The 19,205-nt window shown below is 40.4% G+C and overlaps 3 long non-coding RNA genes across 5 annotated transcripts in view; all 3 read right to left on the reverse strand.

The window, feature by feature from the left end:
- Positions 1–12,595, reverse strand: part of LOC135574174 (uncharacterized) — a 158,441-nt gene extending 145,846 nt beyond the window's left edge. The window contains exons 1-2 of the long non-coding RNA XR_010465199.1: positions 11,915–12,595; positions 11,653–11,728 (exon numbers count right to left, since the gene is read on the reverse strand). This is a non-coding gene — a long non-coding RNA (uncharacterized LOC135574174). The remainder of the gene's footprint in view (positions 1–11,652; positions 11,729–11,914) is intronic.
- A 3,685-nt stretch (positions 12,596–16,280) lies between these two features.
- On the reverse strand, positions 16,281–17,558 carry LOC135574175 (uncharacterized). 2 transcript variants are annotated; one of them, XR_010465201.1, is made up of 3 exons: positions 17,540–17,558; positions 17,149–17,260; positions 16,281–17,054 (listed from the first exon to the last, which is right to left on the reverse strand). It is a non-coding gene; the product is annotated as an uncharacterized LOC135574175 (long non-coding RNA). The 2 variants fall into 2 exon arrangements; XR_010465200.1 differs by lacking the exon at positions 17,540–17,558 and adding an exon at positions 17,356–17,512.
- A 538-nt stretch (positions 17,559–18,096) lies between these two features.
- On the reverse strand, positions 18,097–18,916 carry LOC135574176 (uncharacterized). 2 transcript variants are annotated; one of them, XR_010465203.1, is made up of 5 exons: positions 18,841–18,916; positions 18,672–18,758; positions 18,544–18,585; positions 18,301–18,475; positions 18,097–18,223 (listed from the first exon to the last, which is right to left on the reverse strand). It is a non-coding gene; the product is annotated as an uncharacterized LOC135574176 (long non-coding RNA). The 2 variants fall into 2 exon arrangements; XR_010465202.1 differs by having other exon boundaries at positions 18,301–18,585.
- Between the last annotated feature and the right edge of the window lie 289 nt (positions 18,917–19,205).

A 19,205-nucleotide genomic window follows, 5' to 3' on the forward strand; every position in this document is an offset into this window, starting at 1 on the left:
CCCAAAACGTTTGACCCAAGATACACAATTTAAAGGCAATGCTATCAAATACTAATTGAGTGTATGTCAACTTCTGACCCACTGGGAATGTGATGAAAGAAATAAAAGCTGAAATAAATCCATCTCTCTACTATTATTCTGGCATTTCACATTCTTAAAATAAAGTGGTGATCCTAACTGACCTAAGACAGGGATTTTTTACGGATCAAATGTCAGGAATTGTGAAAAACTGAGTTTAAATGTATTTGGCTAAGGTGTATGTAAACTTCCGACTTCCGACTTTATATAGAACGTTGTATGCCTTTCCAAATCACGTCCAATCAATTGAATTTACCACAAGTAGACTCCAATCAAATTGTAGAAACATCAAGGATGATCAATGGAAACAGGATGCACTTGAGCTCAATTTTGAGTCTAACAGCAAAGGGTCTGAATACTTATGTAAATAAGGTATGTTTTTTATTTTTAATCCATTTGCAAATGTTTCTAACCAATTCCAAACCTGTTTTCACTTTGTCGTTATGTGGTATTGTATGTAGATTGATGAGGAAAAAAACATTTAATACATTTTTAGAATAAGGCTATAAATGAAACAAAATATGGAAAAAGGGAATGCATACTTTCCGAATGCACTCTGTCATACCTTTTTCGTTGAATACCACTCCTGAAATTCACTTTGCAAAAATGACGTTGTTTTACTCGATTCTAAAAGTATATTTTCTCTCTAGTGTTTAAATGTGCTTTTGAAGTGACCTGGTATGGTGAGATTTCCAGGGTCCGTGCAAAGTACTTCAAGTAATCTGAAGCGTAATCTCTCCACCCACGCTGTCACCTCGCCAACACCTCCAGGGATCTGAGGACTGCACCATGGGGCATGCATTTCATTCCCCAAACTTGTTTTTGACCCTGGCATCTGGGCTTTACTTACTATAACGACTTTTAGGTGTCTTTCACTGCATAATGAGTAGGCGTATAATGTAGTTTACTTTGATTCAGTTTCCAAACTGTCTATACACTTTCATTCTGCACAACATACTGTACATGAGCATGTTTCATTCTGTGGTATAAAAAGGATCAGAGATGTAAAACAGTTATGATTGATACATCTACATTGCTGTATTTCACAAGTGATGTATGAACATGATATTCCAAATATGTATTGCTGAAATGTACTTCTTTCTTATAAAAATGGTTTTGATTTAAAATATCTGGAGCATATGTATCTCCTGTCTCAATGTTAGGATATAATTTTTAATATGAGCTCATAGGGACTCATTTCAACAGATGCCCAGAAAACCTCATGATGTCCCATTTTCTACTTCTGACTAAATGTTGTTCAGCTGCCTGGTTTGCTATTATAAAAGGCCTTGTCCACTCTGAGTGCACCCAACCATAAAGAGTAGCCTCCATATTCCAGCTCCCCTCTTGTTGTCATTATTGACTTTTGGGTGGTATCTGTGGCATCTCCCAGCAGCCTCCCTGGCTCAGAAAGGTGACGATTGATGGATGGGCTCAGGGAGACCTCTTCAAAGATGGCCGTCCATCTGTCTCCTGTCCCTGTACCAGACGGCTGGGTGCGATTCTGCCTGTCTGCCTGCCGGCTTGTCAACATGAGCGACTAGCCTGGTGGCATAGTGCCACTTATAACCATATGCAGTGATCTCGGCTCAGTTGAATCTGGAGCTGACACAGTGCCTTCTAACCCTCACTCTCAAACCACAAAACTATGACACTGACCAAAGACTCGCAGAGGCTGTTGTTTTAGCATTTAGGCATTAAATGCATCAGCTTTTCGTTTATCAAGAGCTGGCAACAAGTGCTGGTGAGTAACATGATCATAATTTATCATTAAAGAATTTTATATTTATCTATTATTAAAGAATGATACTCTCGTATTCAGTACACACTAGGGGCCAGGGCATTCTCCATATGAAGCCTTCCTTTGTGTGATGGTAAACATTTGATTTATTAGGCACAGTCACTCTCTGGCCTCATTTTGACTTGATGCATTTGACCTCATGATGGTCAGCACTGGTTTAACAAACCTGCCATCCAAGAAAAGCTTCCTGTGCACATCAAAGAATATCATATCACTACAGGAGTATTGAGATGCCTTTTGTTCTCTAAAGGAACCTCCACTAGCTGCAATTACTCACAAGCTGCCTAAAAGAGCCTGGATTTATGGCACCACCACATCAACTATGAAAATACGATATCTTGGGGACAACTAATCAGATTTCTGTGGCTATATAGCCAAAGCAGTGGGCTCCATTCAATCTAGAAAAAGGCAACTGCCTTTAGTCAATAAAAAAAAAGGAAATTATGACAAAATTAGTATTATTATTAATATTCAAATGTGCTCAAGAGTGGAATATAATAGTCTAACAAAAATATGCTCCTTTCCATATCAGACAGGATAGTAGATACCAGTTTAGGCTACAGCCAGCTGAAACACACTTCCATTCAACTAGACTTCCTTCAAGCCTTGAGCCACCTCGACATGTGGCCTTATGCTGGATATCAATCTCCTATTTACCCCATCTCAAGGCATGGGTGTTAATCCACTATCTTGGCTGAGGCCCAGATGCATCAGACAAGTGCCATGTTAATCCTTCATTAAATTATTGCTAAATGTTGTTAAATCCTTCAGATTGTCTAGCATATCAGCTCAAGTATACCAGGAGATACTTGATACTTGGTAGAGATATGTGGTCAATAGCTGGTACATTATTTTTGAAGCTGATGGGGCATATGAAATTATCTGGGCCTTTACCTCAGCAGATCTAGCAGCAGAAGTCCTTAGCCATAAAAAAAACTGTGAACCACAGCTGGAGGCCTTGTTACCACTGGTCGTTCCAGACAGTTGCTGGCTTGGTATTATTTTTAAGTGTCAATTTTTCAAACAGACTCTCTGTTGTGCTCAATGACATGGGTGGTGTGCCACATTCACTTAATAAACCATGCTGACTTCCTCACTCCCCAGTGTGCCTGGGAACTCAGAATAATGTGGAGTGTAAGGAGGAAGGAAGGAGGTTATAAAAAGATACTAAAACAGTGCGACACAGGAAAGACGGGCACTAGCGCCCCACTGGGATTATTTACCACTAGGTCCTGAGCTCTGCTGCAATAGAGTGGTGGGCCCATAAGATCCGTTTTGCTTGGTCTTTGTTTTGCTTACTCTTATACTCTTACTCTTTGTGCATCTTCCTCATCTTTCATTAGGTTCTTTATGTTGGGAATTAGTTCCTAGCAATATTTATCATAGCCCTTTATCCCTTATGTACTTTTCTTACTTTTCAATCTGCCCTCCTCTTTGCCCTCTGAAGAGAGGTTGAGTCTGTCCATTCTTTACTATCCACAGAAAATTTACCCCAAAAAATCCTGTTTAGACTCCGGTTGTTTGGACTTAAAATTCACTATGACTAAGTCCAGACGTTTTCATGTTTTGGAGGCCCATTCTGAGGATGGCTTTGGGGATAGACGAGAGCGGGGCTGGAGTACCACATGCGAGACGATGTTGATGGAAATCTTTTGTTTTTCCACACATTCTTGAGAGACAGGGAGACATGCCAAACGCCAATGCCACCATGCGTCCTTGACCATGCGTCCTTGCAGGTGGACAACCCCCCTCCACTCGATGCAGTGAGTGATACAAAACATGGGTGGCTTTGAAATGGTGTGCAAATATTGACATTCTCTACGGTGTGGCTCTTGTGGTAGGCAGCCTTGTTTACGTGCCGCCGTTTGAAAATGTCAAGAAGGGTTACCCAAAGATGCCCAGATTTCACACACTCTTTTCTGTTTTATCTCTGTCCCAGGAGCCTCAGTGGGGTCTTGAGCTGTGCCAATCATCTGTCTGGCATGAGTTTGAGCTGCAACACCCCTAACCAGCTGCCATATTCATATTTTTTATATTCCAGTACGTCAATATCGGATGTTACTTGACCAACCTCTTCGCAAAGACAAGTTTTGTGTTTCAACAACTTTCTCTGTACATGGCAAACAGACTGGATTAGAGGTGTCCATGGGGGTTGCATACTCCCTGTATGTGAACCAGCCTTGCCTATCTATAAGATACATCTCCTGTGATTGATACTGAGAATTACAGTGCATTAGGAAAGTATTCAGACCCCTCGACTTCTTCCACATTTTGTTACATTACAGCCTTATTCTAAAATTGATTAAATCGTTGTTTTTCCTCATCAAATCTATACACAATATCCCATAATGACAAAGCAAAAATGTATTAAAAATAATATATAACATTCACATAAGTATTCAGACCTTTCACTCACCATTTGTATAGGGGAAAGGGGTACAACTGAATGCCTTCAACTGAAATGTGTCTTCCACATTTAACCCAAACCCTCTGAATCAGAGAGGTGCGGGGGGCTTTAATCGACATCCACGGCACCCGAGGAACAGTGGGTTAACTGCCTTGCTCAGGGGGAAGAATGACAGATTTATACCTTGTCAGCTCAGGGATTCGATCCAGCAAACTTTAGGTTACTGGCCAAAGGTGCTTTTACACCTGCATTGCTTGCTGTTTGGGGTTTTAGGCTGAGTTTCTGTACAGCACTTTGAGATATCAGCTGATTTACGAAGGGCTATATAAATCCATTTGATTTGATTTGATTTGGCCCAAGGCTCTAACCACTAGGCCGGTTGGGTTGGATGGTGAGCGTCACTGCAATAAGGTCAACATTTTTAGCCTAAAATAGTACCATTTTTAAAAGTTCCAGTCAGAAATCAGAGGATTGAACCCTAACAACATCTTTGTCTAAACCAATTCAAGTAAATTGTCTGCCTACTTTAGTTAAGCTTCAACTGTTTCTAATTCAGTTGAAGAAAAATATATAATGTCCGTTCAATACCGATCTTGTTATCAAAATAGGTCCTGATTACGAGGTGTAGCTTCAGTGTCTGTAAACAGCTACATTTGAAGTCGGAAGTTTACATACATTTAAGTTGGAGTCATTAAAACTTGTTTTTCAACCACTCCACAAATTTCTCGTTCACAAATTATAGTTTTGGCAATTCAGTTAGGACACAAGTCATTTTTCCAACAATTGTTTACAGACAGATTACTTCACTTAGAATTCACTGTATCACAATGCCAGTGGGTCAGAAGTTTACATACACTAAATTGACTGTGTCTTTAAACAGCTTGGAAAATTCCAGAAAATGATGTTATGGCTTTAGAAGCTTCTGATAGGCTAACTGACATCATTTGAATCAATTTGAGGTGTACCTGTAGATGTATTTCAAGGCCTAACTTCAAACTCAGTGCCTCTTTGCTTGACATCATAGGAAAATCAAAAGAAATCAGCCAAGACCTCAGAAAATAAATTGTAGACCTCCATATGTCTGGTTCATCCTTGGGAGCAATTTCCAAACACCTGAAGGTACTGTCTCCTAAAGATGGACGTACTTTGGTACGAAAAGTGCAAATCAATCCCAGAACAACATCAAAGGACCTTTTGAAGATGCTGGAGGAAACAGGTACAAAAGTATCTATATCCACAGTAAAACGAGTCCTATATCGACATAACCTGAAAGGTCGCTCAGCCAGGAAGAAGCCACTGCTCCAAAACCGCCATAAAAAAGCCAGACTATGGTTTGCTTGGTTGCAAATGGGTCTTCCAAGTGGACAATGACCCCAAGCATACTTCCAAAGTTGTGGCAAAATAGCTTAAGGACAACCAAGTCAAGGTATTGGTGTGGCCATCACAAACGCCCTGACCTCAATCCCATAGTAAATTTGTGGGCAGAACTGAAAAAGTGTGTGCATGCAAAGAGTCCTACAAACCTGACTCAGTTACATCAGCTCTGTCAGGAGGAATGGGCTTATTGTGGGAAGCTTGTGGAAGGCTATCCAAAACGTTTGACCCATGTTAAACCATTTAAAGGCAATGCTACCAAATACTAATTGAGTGTACGTAAACTTCTGACCCACTGGGAACGTGATGAAAGAAATAAAATAAAAAATAAAATAAATCATTCTCTACTATTATTCTGACATCTCACATTCTTAAAATAAAGTGACCTAAGACAGGGAATTTTTACTCTGATTAAATGTCAGGAATTGTGAAAAACTGAGTTTAAATGTATTTGGCTAATGTGTATGTAAACTTCCGACTTCAATTGTATCTAATCAAGACACGTTAGTGTTTTATTTATTTTTTACATGACAGAGCATTTTGTCTAGATCGTTGACAAAAAAATGACAATTAAATCAATTGTAATCCCACTTTGTAACACAAAATGTGGAAAAGGTTAAGGGGTGTGAAATACTTTCTGAAAGCACTGTATGTGTTAACTGTTGTTACTTCTATTGTCAATGCTGTGGTTAATTTGGTTACTAATTTGTGATTAATGCTGTGGTTAATGTTGTTACTAATTTGATTGAAATGTGTTTTATGTACAAATGTATTGTTTTAATTTCAGGGAGAACTTCACTGTAAAACATAGTTTACAGTATAATCCTGTACATTTACAGGGAACAGTTGTACAGTGCACAGTGCTTACATTTTTAGTGCAGCCTGGCATTGTGACATTGCTCATAAGTCATGCTATCAGCATTTTCTTCCTCTCTAACCTGAGGGAATGCTCTTAGTGTTTATTTTATCTCTCATTGTGTCTGTCCCTCCATTTCGCAATTGCGCATGCAGATCCACACACACACAGACAGACCACAGTATAAAAAGAGGGCACCACTATAGACTGCAGTCCAGGATGGCTCCCCCACTGTGGTCGCAGACTCCAGCACATGTCTCCAGGCCCTACTGCTAATGAGAAGCAGCTGTCTCTGTGGCTAGCTGGGAGTCTGCTTAGCTTTACCTTGCACTCAGTAATTACTCAGCCAATGCATGCATGCATGCATGCACCTCCCAGTGCCAAACCACACAGATGACTCAATCTGACCTGCCACTTATTAATGACCTGTTTTAGTAGTTGCTGCTGATGTCTAAGACGATTGGTAAAACGCAAACGATCGGGCCATCTGGTTGTGAGAGTCTGGAAGGAAAAGCACTAGCTTGTAACCCAATCCCATCACAGAGAGTTGAGAGGGAGCGATTCCTCTGGCTGTTTAACATGTTGGGCATGTGTCTGTGTAGCCTTGTGTGTTGCTACTGCCACTGCAAAATACACCAGGCTTTACTGTGCGATAACAGATGAGTGAAACACGCAGAGTGATAACAAATTTCTGTAATGATCAATTTCAGAGTTGCGCTGAAGCAGCATTATGCCCTTTCGTTGACCCCTTTCATTGACAAGCAAGACTGAAAAAACAGTCATACACCACACATTCATATTATATGCTGTTGTTCTTTTCCCTAAGGCCTTTGGCATGCGTTTGGCTGCCAAGGTTTCTGAAGCGTAACTTAAAGGGGGTGTCGAGGGGGATTGAGAGAGGTGGGGTGTGAATATACAATGCAAGACCGAAGCAAATCGAGACCGAATCAAGATCAAAACCAGGAAAATGCGAGTCCAAGACCATGATTGTAGTAATTTTGCCAAATCACCAAAATGTCCAATATGTCCAGAGTTCAAAATGTCCAGTATTTCTGTGTTCATATTTCAGAACAACACATGGATTCTTTAGACATTCAAAATAGTGTGCTGAGGGAAAATATGGCAACACTACAAATTATTACTAACCCAAACACAGTGGGAAAAATGGGCCTTCTATGAAGGGCTAAGGGGCCTTCAGAGAAGGGCTAAGGATTTATAAAATAATGATGATGATATTATTTTCAATGATGTTCTGATTTAATTTCTTCAGATTTTGTTGTAAAAGAAAGGGTTAACACTGAAGAAAAAAACATTTATTTGCTGGTCTCTGGGGAGGTAAATCTAGCTAGCTAAGTCAGCCATTGGCTAGGCCATCCGAAGCTAGATAAATGCATCTGCCATTCAACGGTATTAGGGCAAAATTTTGGAGCGACAGTGGAATTAACCATTCACAATTTGACTTAATGGGTGGGAACGTTTTTTTACAAAAACGTATGTAGAGTTTTGCCTTCTTGAATAGCAAGTAGAAGTTTTCTCATGATTTAGCTAGCTAGCTTTTGTTGACGGCTAGTTTGCAGTGGCTGCAGCAGGTGTTATCAAAGACGATATTGTTGCTCATTTGTTAGTTTCTCCACTTTCAAGAATGACTTTCAACAAGAAGTTTCAAATGATCATCATCTGGTGAGTGTAACTGTGTCTTTTATTGCAGCGCACTATTGTTAGCAATCTCTTTGTTGCATTTACAGTGGAACTGACAGCATTTTAGCAACATGAAATCTTATAAAAATCTGTTAATTTTCACTCCCAGGAAGAACAACACTTAAAAAAAAAATCTGACAAGCGACCACTTAGATATAGTCATTTTCACGTTTTCATAAACTCTTAGTATACGTAATTCCCTAGCATTCTAAGGCATTTGTGAAAATTGTATAGCAATATAGAGTGGGAAAGCGGCCATGTATTTGGACAATTAGTAGACACTGCAGTGAATAAAAACATCTACACAGACCGATTGCTATAGCCAATCAACAGTAGGCATTTATACAAACAAGCCATTTGCCATCAAAATTCCACTGATAAACAATGGGGAATTGTAGCCTCCTCATCCTTCTGCAGCTTGCCTGCCAATGCATATTGGTCCCAACGAAGCACCAAAGCTAACTGGTTAAAGTTGGCTAGCTTGCTAGCTAGCTACTTCCAGACACAAATGAGAGAACACCTCACTCTGATCATTTTACTCGCCGTAGCAGAGCTGGTTAGGCTGTTCAAATGTTATCTAGAGCGTTCTTGACTAATTATTACATTTTTTTGTCTAAGTTTACTGACACCAGTCATATTCAGAGGGTGTTGCGCATTCGTAAATTCATCAGTTGTTCTGAATTTGCAAATGCAAAAGATATGCTAACAATTACAATCGTTCAAGTTCTTGCTAGCCAACCAAATGACAGCTACATCTCTAGCTGTGTATAGCCACCGAAAAACGATATGAGGGGGAAAAGTCAGTCACTCACCCACTGCTCCAATGGCATGAAATTACATCCTCCTAGCAGCTAGCTAACTATCTAGCTAACGTTAGGCTACGTGTTTTTAGCTTGCTATATAAATAGATACGCTAGCCTATTACCCACGTTATGAATGACTTTTGATAATTTCCCTTGCTAGTTTGATTGTATTGACATTCCCAGCCTTCGTCCATTTTTGTCCAGAATATTGAGTCACTGAAACTGAAACAGTGCATCCCGAATGGAAGCAGCAAATGATGTACCAAGCCAGCTGTGATTTACAACCTGATAGCAATACTTTTTTGACTAACCAGAAATGTATTGGTGAATTATATTAATCATGCATTGAACTGCATCCATCTATTCTGCCAACAATGCCTTAGTGTACATCATGGATTCGTTGAGTCAAATATGGAACCTATTTTTAAAACCTCTTATAAAGTTGGTTTTGTAGCATAAACTAGGAATTTCATATTTTTTTACTGAAATTATGATTGCCTATTGTTTCATATCTGGAAAGTTAAAACACTATCAGTTCCACTTTAAACACAGATTACTTTGTGTGCTAAACCTGAAATGTTTTGCAATGGGAAGTGCCAACCTGGAGAATATCCTGAAGCTATGGCTCATCCCTGCGTCTGAGGTTCAGCTCCATCAACTCTGGCAGACTGTGAAAAAGACATTACGGTTCTGTGCCTAAGCCACAGGCTGTGACCACAGCAAGGATTACGTTGAGTGAATCCATTCAGATAGAGAAAGGAGGCACTTGGTTTAAAAACGAGGCTTTCCAAGCAAGCATTGGCAATAGTATGGTGAAAGCTGGACTTGCTATAGAATGTACAACACTGCACCATACCATACTCTTACAACCCTTGAAATATTTCCAATGATGTCTTCATATGATAATGACGGTGAAATCCTTGTTTACAAGCTTTTGTTCTAGCCTAGTGTAGCACATGGGGATGTGTCCACACTTCCCCTGCCAAGTAGCTAGCTTTTCGATTGTGCGACTGGGTAAGGTGGTCACGTGTGTTTGCGTGGCGGAAGTGGTAATCACTAGCCAGCAGTGTGATGTTCTTTACACTAAAATACTTCCAATTCAACTAATCATCAAACTCTTCATTAATTGAATAGGTGTATGAGTACATGGTTGGAACAAAAGCATGTACATCATGTGGGTCTCTAGGAGCAAAGCTCAACAATGAATAGTCAGACTACCTCATCTAATATATCCTCCTGGTTGAGTTTCTTGAACATGTGTAAGATATGACTGATGGACAAAAGTGCACTTAATAATAACGTGACCCATGTTGCAGAGCCATCCATCATTCATGTTCCTCATTCACTCTAACGGCACAGCAAGCAATAGCCTAATACGACATTGTTCAATGTCTACTACAATGTTATTAATTTATTGAGCAATATTCAAGGAAAAAAATATTGCATAGACAAATTACTAGTGTGAGAAATGCCTGTTTTATAGTAGACATGTATGTCATTCAGTGTGCAGTGTGCCTCTATTGATTCTATAAAAGCAAGAGGACAGTGTAGCAAAAACACCCCAACATAATCTCCTAAAAAGTACATAACCACATATAATCCCTTATTATTGTGATCTTGATCAGTATTCCAAGAATAAGTGTTTCCATCTGCTGTTGAAAACTGGTTATTTCACTGGATTATCAAGGTAATACAGTGTAATAAATACCTTGAAAAAAGGAATCCTTATAACAGACAGTGTGGTATACCAGACAGTAGGGTAGGTTATTTTGAGGAACATGTGTTTTATTTTTTTTATTTTACAATTACATGCCTGCCCTTAGACTGTATTGATGTTATACAAAAATATAAAATCACTTATGAGCTTTTTATGGCTAACTAATAGTTATGGTCTACATGAACACAATTAGTCTACTGTTGTCTGCATCCTTGCTCTGTGTGTGACTAATATCAGCATATGTGCATGACTGTAGGCTATGTAACCTATCAGAGGGTAAAATATGCAAGAGTACTGAGCAGGCTTTGAGACACTGCCCCACTCTTCACACAACTTCTCAGCGCCTCCATGTATAGCTGTTAAACACTGCTCGTTCTGTTTGCTGTAGCAGTGATTCAGCTGTCTGCATCCTTCATACTCCCCTCAACTATCAACACACCAGGAAAGACAAGAATAGTGTCACATCATGCTCTTAAGTGACCAGTCTCTCCTCTGGGAACAATCCCATAATTGAAATGCATAGAAAAAAGCAATTGTAGCCTATCATAAAATAACAAATTTGGGAACTTCATATTAGGCTAACTATATTTTCTGGTATTTGCTCCAGGAATTAAATGGTTTGAAAATAGACTGCTCAGTATTTATACATCATTGCCCCATGCAGGTTAATAAATGTAAAGGCTATGTAAACCACCATGGTTGTCTCATGTCTCCTATGCAATGTGACTGATGTTTTTGATCAATGTAGTTGAAAGCATTCTAGTGCGGACACTGTTCTAAACACAAGGTAGATAGGCCTACAGGATAGCATTCTTACAATAGGATAGCTTCCTTGTGATAGGCTACTTTATCACTATTGTTAAACAAACTCAATAACACATTGTGATGGTAAAGGTGTATTAATAAACGTGCTCTTACCTGGGGGACAGTTGCAATCAGGAGTATGGCTAACTTGTCGGGCAATCCGTACCTTCGATAAATTTTCATAGGAGCGCTGTAAATAAAATAAAAAAACATCAGGCTAAATTACATAACCTTGAAGAGCAGAGGGTAGATTAAAGATTAAAACCGATTAGGGAATACACTCATATTGTTATATAAATAATCATAGCATACAAGCGTTCAGTCATTTGCCAACCTGACCATATTGCTAGCAAGTGCACGTGAGATGCTTGCTTACCTGTGACAGGAGCTCATCCACTCTCTCTTGAATCAATGAATTAAACTGATCCACAGAAAAACTGGGGACCCTGTGAAAGATTTGCTCGCCATGTCCAGTTTCCAAATCCAGGACCCTGTCCGCGATCGCTGATGTTTGTACACTTAATAATATGCAAAAGGCAAGGGACGCTACAGAGAATAAAGACGAGATAACGTTCATAACAGTTGTGCAGCAATATTGCTGCTTCAAAGATGTCGTTTCTCTCTCCATTTTTTCCCCACGCACGTTGGTCTCTACAACCTTTATAACAATTGCTTGACCATGCTAAACTAAACGCAATCTGCATGTACAGTCGGCCAAGAATGATTTAAATTCAGGCACTCAAGCTCTATTATGTCTAGCCTATGTGTCTGACGACGCAATGTCAACGCACAATGAGGTAAACAAACTGGTCCAACAGCGACAGTGAACCGCTCTCACCAAAGACCCTCGCTCTGAGACGCTGCAAAACAGTGCAACCTGTGACTGATTCCACGGCTTGAAGCAACTCCTCCAAAGTAATTGCACTGCTGGAGAAAATAATAATCGACACCTTAGGCTACTTGCAGTAAAACCATGAAAACTAAAACTGGAAAGGTATAGGCTACTACAATGAGAGCAGAAATCGCACTTCACAGTGCACATAACAGAGCATGCTCCCTTTCATTATTACAGTAACAGCCTCCAAATATGTCCTGTGTAATTAACATAATTTATTGACAGGCTCCTCTCTTGCTTCCTGGATCCACGACAATTCAATCCAAAAAAATGTATGTGATGACATTGAATCAAAGTGTGGAAAACTAATTGGTTTTGCAAAAAGTCATCAACTTAAAATCATGTTTTTTTTTTACCCAAGTTTTAACCTAAATCCAATGACAGATTTTTTAAAATGGATTTCATGTTAGTTGACAACTCAACCAAATGTAAATCAATACTAGACGTTGAACTGACGTCTGTGACCACTGGCATTGGACTTGTCTCAACTATGTTCCTATCTGCCACGGCGTTGCCAGAAATCTAGGTTGGCTTTGTAAAGACTATAGCCTGACGGGAGCCCATCTTCCTTGTCCAACTGTTTTCCCACCCTCGAAAGGTGGGATTTTCAAATGAGGTGGTACTAGTTTCTACAGGTTCAGGGGAGCTACAGTGGGGCAAAAAAGTATTTAGTCAGCCACCAATTGTGCAAGTTCTCCCACTTAAAAAGATGAGAGAGGCCTGTAATTTTCATCATAGGTTCACTTCAACTATGACAGACAAAATGAGCAAAAATAATCCAGAAAATCACATTGTAGGATTTTTTATGAATTTATTTTCAAATTACCTCTCTACTGGCTCCACTGTAGCCCCGTCGATGTGGATGGGTGCTTTTCCCTCTTTCTCCTGTAGTCCACGATCAGCTACTTGGTCTTTCTGACATTGAAGGAGAGGTTGTTGTCCTGGCACAACACTGCCAAGTCTCTGACCTACACCCTGTAGGCTGTCTCATCGCGTCTGAAATCATCGTCCATCGTCGTGTCGTCAGAAATCTTGTTGATGGAGATGGAGTCATGAGTGAACACAAGGTATAGGAGGGGACTAAGCACACACCCGTGAGGGGCCCCTGTGTTGAGGGTCAGTGTGGCAGAGGTGTTGTTGCCGACCCTCAACACCTGGGACCAATGTGCCCCCTGGCTTTGTACCAGTAGCCCCTGTATATATTTTTTTTTATTTTATTTTTTATTTAACTAGGCAAGTCCGTTAAGAACTAATTCTTATTTTCAATGACAGCCTATGAACAGTGCGTTAACTGCCTTGTTCAGGGGCAGAATGACAGATTTTTACCTTGTCAGCTCAAGGGATTTTTGAGCTTGCAACCTTTCGGTTACTAGTCCAACGCTCTAACCACTAGGCTACCTGCCGCCCCACAATAGCCTCGCTATTGTTATTTTACTGCTGCTGTGTAATTATTTGTTATTTTAAATTTTGTACATATCTATCTTTTACTTAACACTTATTTTTCTTAAAACTGCATTGTTGTTTAAGGGCTTGTATATAAGCATTCACTGTAATGTCTACTACAGCTGTTGTATTCGGCCATGTGACAAATAAAATGTGATTTGGTTTGATTTGATTTCACTGCACTTATCCAGTGTATGTGATGATAAAAAATGTAACAAACAAGTAATGATTTATTACATGTATACCCAGTACATAGAAATAAAACAGATCATTCATTGTCCCTATTTCAACAGAAATGTATCATTTTCCTGTCATAATACCCAAACACAGAACAAAAGCACAACAGCGCTGCTGGAGGATTACAGCGGTTAAGAACCTTGTTCAAGGATACAATGACAGTAAATGGCACCAGGGACCAGAGACCAGCAGCCCTTTGATTGACAGTTCAGTTGCCACTTTCATTGCCTGGCCTGGGGCTTGTACCAGCACCCTTCCGGCCACTTGTCCGTCTTTTCCATCACATACATACATTTAACAGAACAACTTTGAACAATATTGGCTCATCAATTGCTTTTCTGTCAATACAAAAAATACCGGATGAGGTTTTTCAGAGTTAACCTGGTTGTCGAACCACCCAGTTTATGCAATCTGTTACAGAATTCTGTATATATTTTTCTCTGACAGTCTATATCTCTTCTAATAATATATACTTTGTTACTTTGTGACAAGGTGAGGTGAGGACAGTCACTCACTGCATATATCCAGTGGATTTTCCAGTCATCTCGGAGCTGACACTTATATTAAGTCTAGTGCCTTACCAGTGCATTTTGCAATAGGCCTACTGAGCTTCATTCCTTATGTGACACCTCCATCTAGTGGCTAAGTATTCAACTGGTATGTTTCTTCCGTAATCTATCAGCATGTTATTTTGCAGGAGGACAGAGGTATTATATGCTTCTATGTATGTATGTGGATGACTCAACACTATACACATCAGCTACTACAGCGACTGAAATACCTGGAACACTTAACAAAGAGCTGCAGTTTGTTTCAGAATGGGTGGCAAGGAATAAGTTTGTCCTTCATTTTTCAAAAACTAAAAGCATTGATTTTTGGCACAAATCATTCACTAAACCCTAAACCTCAACTAAATCTTGTAATGAATCATTTGGAAATTGATCAAGTTGAGGTTACTAAACTGCTTGGAGTAAACCTGAGTTGTAAACTGCCATGGTGAAAACATGTTGATACAACAGTAGCTAAGATAGGGAGAAGTCTGTTCATACTAAAGCTTTGCTCTGCCTTCTTAACACTATCAACAAGGCGGGTCCTACTGTTCAGTCGATTGGTCAGGTGCCACAAAGGGACTTAGGAAATTGACAATTGGCTCAGAACAGGGCAGCACATCTGGCATTTAAATGTACACGGAGAGCTAACATTAATGATATGCATGTGAATCTCTCAAAGTGGAGGAGAGATTGACTTCATCAGTACTTGTTTTTGTAAGAAGTAGTGACAAGCTGAATGCACGGATGTAACGATTAATCGTTGGGAGAAGGAGAAGAGGACCAAAGTGCAGTGTGGTACGTATTCATAATACTTTTAATAAAGATGAATACTCGAACAAAAACAACAAATTAACAGTTCTGCAAGGTGCAACAAAAACACTAAACAGAAAATAACTACCCAGGGGCCTGTTGCACAAAACTAGGATAAGGGATTAAGCCAGGATATCTTGGTGATCCTGGCTCAATTGATCCGTAATCCGGTTGCACTAAAGATGGATAGGGGGCAGGAGGATATGTTATGGTATAAATTACCATGGAGATTTATTCTGTGGAGCTAGCCTGCTCCAGACCAGGCTAAATTCCAGGATCTATTTAATCTCATCCCTAATGTCAGTCAGCAGTCACCACAAATGGAAACCAATAGTTATTTCACTGCTCACTATACATTGTTATCACATATAACTAGACCCACTGTTATTATTTAAACGTTTGTGATCATTAATTTCAATGATTTTGGATAAAAAATGATTTTTAGATGTTGCTATCATTAGATAATTTACAGTTTCCCATAGACTATAAGGCTATATATAAAATGATAGAATATTAGGGCCACAGAGGGGAAAAAAACACAAGTCATAATATTGTAACCAGTTGTTTTAAAGGAGGACAGTTGTTAAAATGACAGATGTGGGGCATTTCGTGAAATTGTACTTCAGTATGGTTTCATAAACAAAGACATGCTGATGTGCCAGAATATTAAGTATCACATTGTCATAAGTATCAAAACTGTAAAAACAATATGTAGCTTTTCTGCAGAAAGAACCAGCCTCATAAATTTATGACTTTATCTTCAGTGTGGCCCTAGTACTCTGTCATATAAACAAATACACATTCCATATGAATATAAAAACACAATGTGTAACATTATGTTCCTTTATTGAATAAGGACAAAACAAAGCAGGTAAACCATCAGCTCCTTTCGAAACTGAAGTCACAGTGACTCTACAAGATGGAAAGCACAGAATCCAAGCATATTATACAAAATGATACATACACATTCAAAGGTCTGTATATAACACACCCTGCATGTCTGCACACTAAAATAAATGCAGGACAAATCCATACACATCAACTGAACAGACAAATGAATGGATGCAGTAGCCTCCCTGCAGCCTTGTATTACACACAGTATACCGCACAAACATCATAAGAGGCCAAATTCGTCAAAAAACGAACCCAAAAAAAACCAAATTCCTCTGCCACCGCAGGACATATTTAACCAAAATTGAAAGCACACATACTAACTAAAATAATTCAACACATATTGGTCCCTCAGCAGCCGACCACTGTCGTCATCAGGGAAGATTGCCGGATTGTCCCAGTCCATGGCTGGTGGCACTCTGGGGGCCCTCTCCTTCCTCAGGCAGGCCACATTGTGGAGGACAGCACAAGCCACAGTAATATCACATGCCCTAACAGGGCTGACCCTTAATTTGTGAAGGCAGTGAAAGCGTGCCTTCAGGAGGCCAAAGGTCATTTCAACTCTGGCCCTGGTCCTGGCATGGGCATGGTTGTAGGCCTGCTGTGCTTCCTGGGGGTCTGTGAAAGGTGTCAGGAGAAAAGGCTGGCAGCCATACCCCTGTCTCCCAGCAACACACCAGAGAATTCACCTGTCAACACAAAATCTCATCATTACTACCTCATAAACACAGTGATATTCTTGACACAGCCATGATGGTTATAAATAGGGGTTGTGTGGCTTACCTTGTGATAGGCACTGATAGATTTCAGAGGCCCGAAAGATTCTGGAGTCATGGACTGAGCCAGGCCATTTTGCCACAACATTGCTGATCACACAGTCAGCATTGCAGACCATCTGAAATCATAAGATGAGGAATATTACACCAATCAATGCACATCACTGGCAATGCAGAGTGTTCGTCAATGGACAATATCAAAAGTTATGTTCACCTGAACATTAATGCTGTGAAAGGATTTCCTATTCACAAAATCGGCCTCATGGGCACCTGAGGGGCTTTTATCCTTATGTGTGTGCAGTCCACTGCACCAATGACATTGGGGAAACCTGTCACACAAAGTAATGAGTATCCTACTATGTGTTAACAGTTGTCCTGTAATTTGTAGATCCTCTTACCTGCAATCCTATAGAACTCTATTTGATGTCACAGAGTCTTCTGTGGCCAGGGAAGAGATGAAGACATCTGCTAATGCTTTGATAGCCAGACACACACTCCTTATTGTGCGGCAAATTGTGGCCTTGTTCAGCTGTTCTGCATCCCCCACTGAGTACAGGAAGGCTCCACTAGCAAAAAAAGCGCAAGGCCACACAAACCATTTGCTCCACACTCAGTGCATGGCTCCGTGCAGTGCGGTGCTTAATCCTGGGACCCAGTAGTCTGCATAGATACCTGATGCCATCTGCAGAAAATCTGTATCTTTCATATAGATGGTCATCAGGGAAGGCCAGTGGGTCCAACCGGTCCCTGAAGACCCTTTCTCGCCTGAAGGCTCTCCTCAGCACAAGTGCTTCTTCATCCACCACATCTCGCACGAATGGGCATGCCATTGTCAGAGCAGAAAGGAACACACAATTTTGGGCCTTCATATAGGCTAGTGGCCACACCTGGTGCTGGGGGTGGGCAAAGAGGCGATGCCTTATAACGATGACTTGGTTGTACTGATTGCTGGGAAAATAAAAAAAACCTTAGAAAGATGCCACCGTCCTGTGTGCTCACAATAAGAGCTCATATGTCATGGCTCACTTGACTTTACGAGAATATACCTAATTTTTATTTTGAGCTGTGTCATCTTCTTGGAGCTGGGGAGGAAAGAAAATAATGATTAATACATTTGTGTTACAGTTAGCATACAGTGTACATTGAAGGCATATCTCACCTCCCTCTCAAGTTTTTTTTATTTCAAGGTCCAGTTTCCTAATTGTCCTCTTTTTTATTTCGGACTCCAGTGCAAGATTTTCCATCTTTTTCTTCTTGTACTGAATGTCTATGTCTGCCAGTTCTATTTGGCGCCGGAGGTGGTTGCCATACAACTTTCTGATAGCTTGTGAGCTCTGTGAACACAATACAATTAGCGCAGCTGGAATTTGGCAGGATGTGGTGTCCTTTTATTAATACGCACTATGTTGCCAGGCTGGTTTTCCCACTGTATAGCATCTGGGTCCTGTAAAGAAAATAGATTTTTTGATTTTGATGAGGACTCCTCACCATTGTAGAGTAAATAGTACTTTCACAGTCTTAACATGATACCTCATGCCTTCTGGAATCCAGAGAGATGGTCTCCTCCTCATCATCGTCTCCATCATGTGCTGTTGCTGCTGCACTGGGGCCTTCACCCTATCACATTTAATCGGATTCATATTGAAGCTAGTAGACAAGACATGCCAGGCCTACAGTATGCCTTTGATGGAGTACTCACTGGATCAGCATCGTCTGGTGCTTGTGCTGGTGGCTCTAACAGGAACACAGTGCTGCCAGGCACTGCAAGGCAATAGGTAAACCAAAGTCAGACAGTCCAAATTGATTCAATATGAATGTGGTTGTATCCCATGTAGAGATGGAAGGACATACATTGAATGAAGCGGGTGGCATCTTGGGAGGAACCTATGCTCGTCTCTTTCCCCCAGGGATCCCCTCTAAGACGGGCCTGCCTTTATTTAGCTCAAGGCCATGTCCTCTGCTGGGGTAAGGTCAGCCTTTGGTGACCCACCACCCGTGCCTTGTCTGTGGGTATTCTTTTCACTGCTAAAACAGTACAGACAATGTGTGAGCAGGCACCTTCTG

The sequence above is a fragment of the Oncorhynchus nerka genome, linkage group LG12 (genome assembly GCF_034236695.1).
Source record: "Oncorhynchus nerka isolate Pitt River linkage group LG12, Oner_Uvic_2.0, whole genome shotgun sequence".
Taxonomy (NCBI): Eukaryota; Metazoa; Chordata; class Actinopteri; order Salmoniformes; family Salmonidae; genus Oncorhynchus; species Oncorhynchus nerka.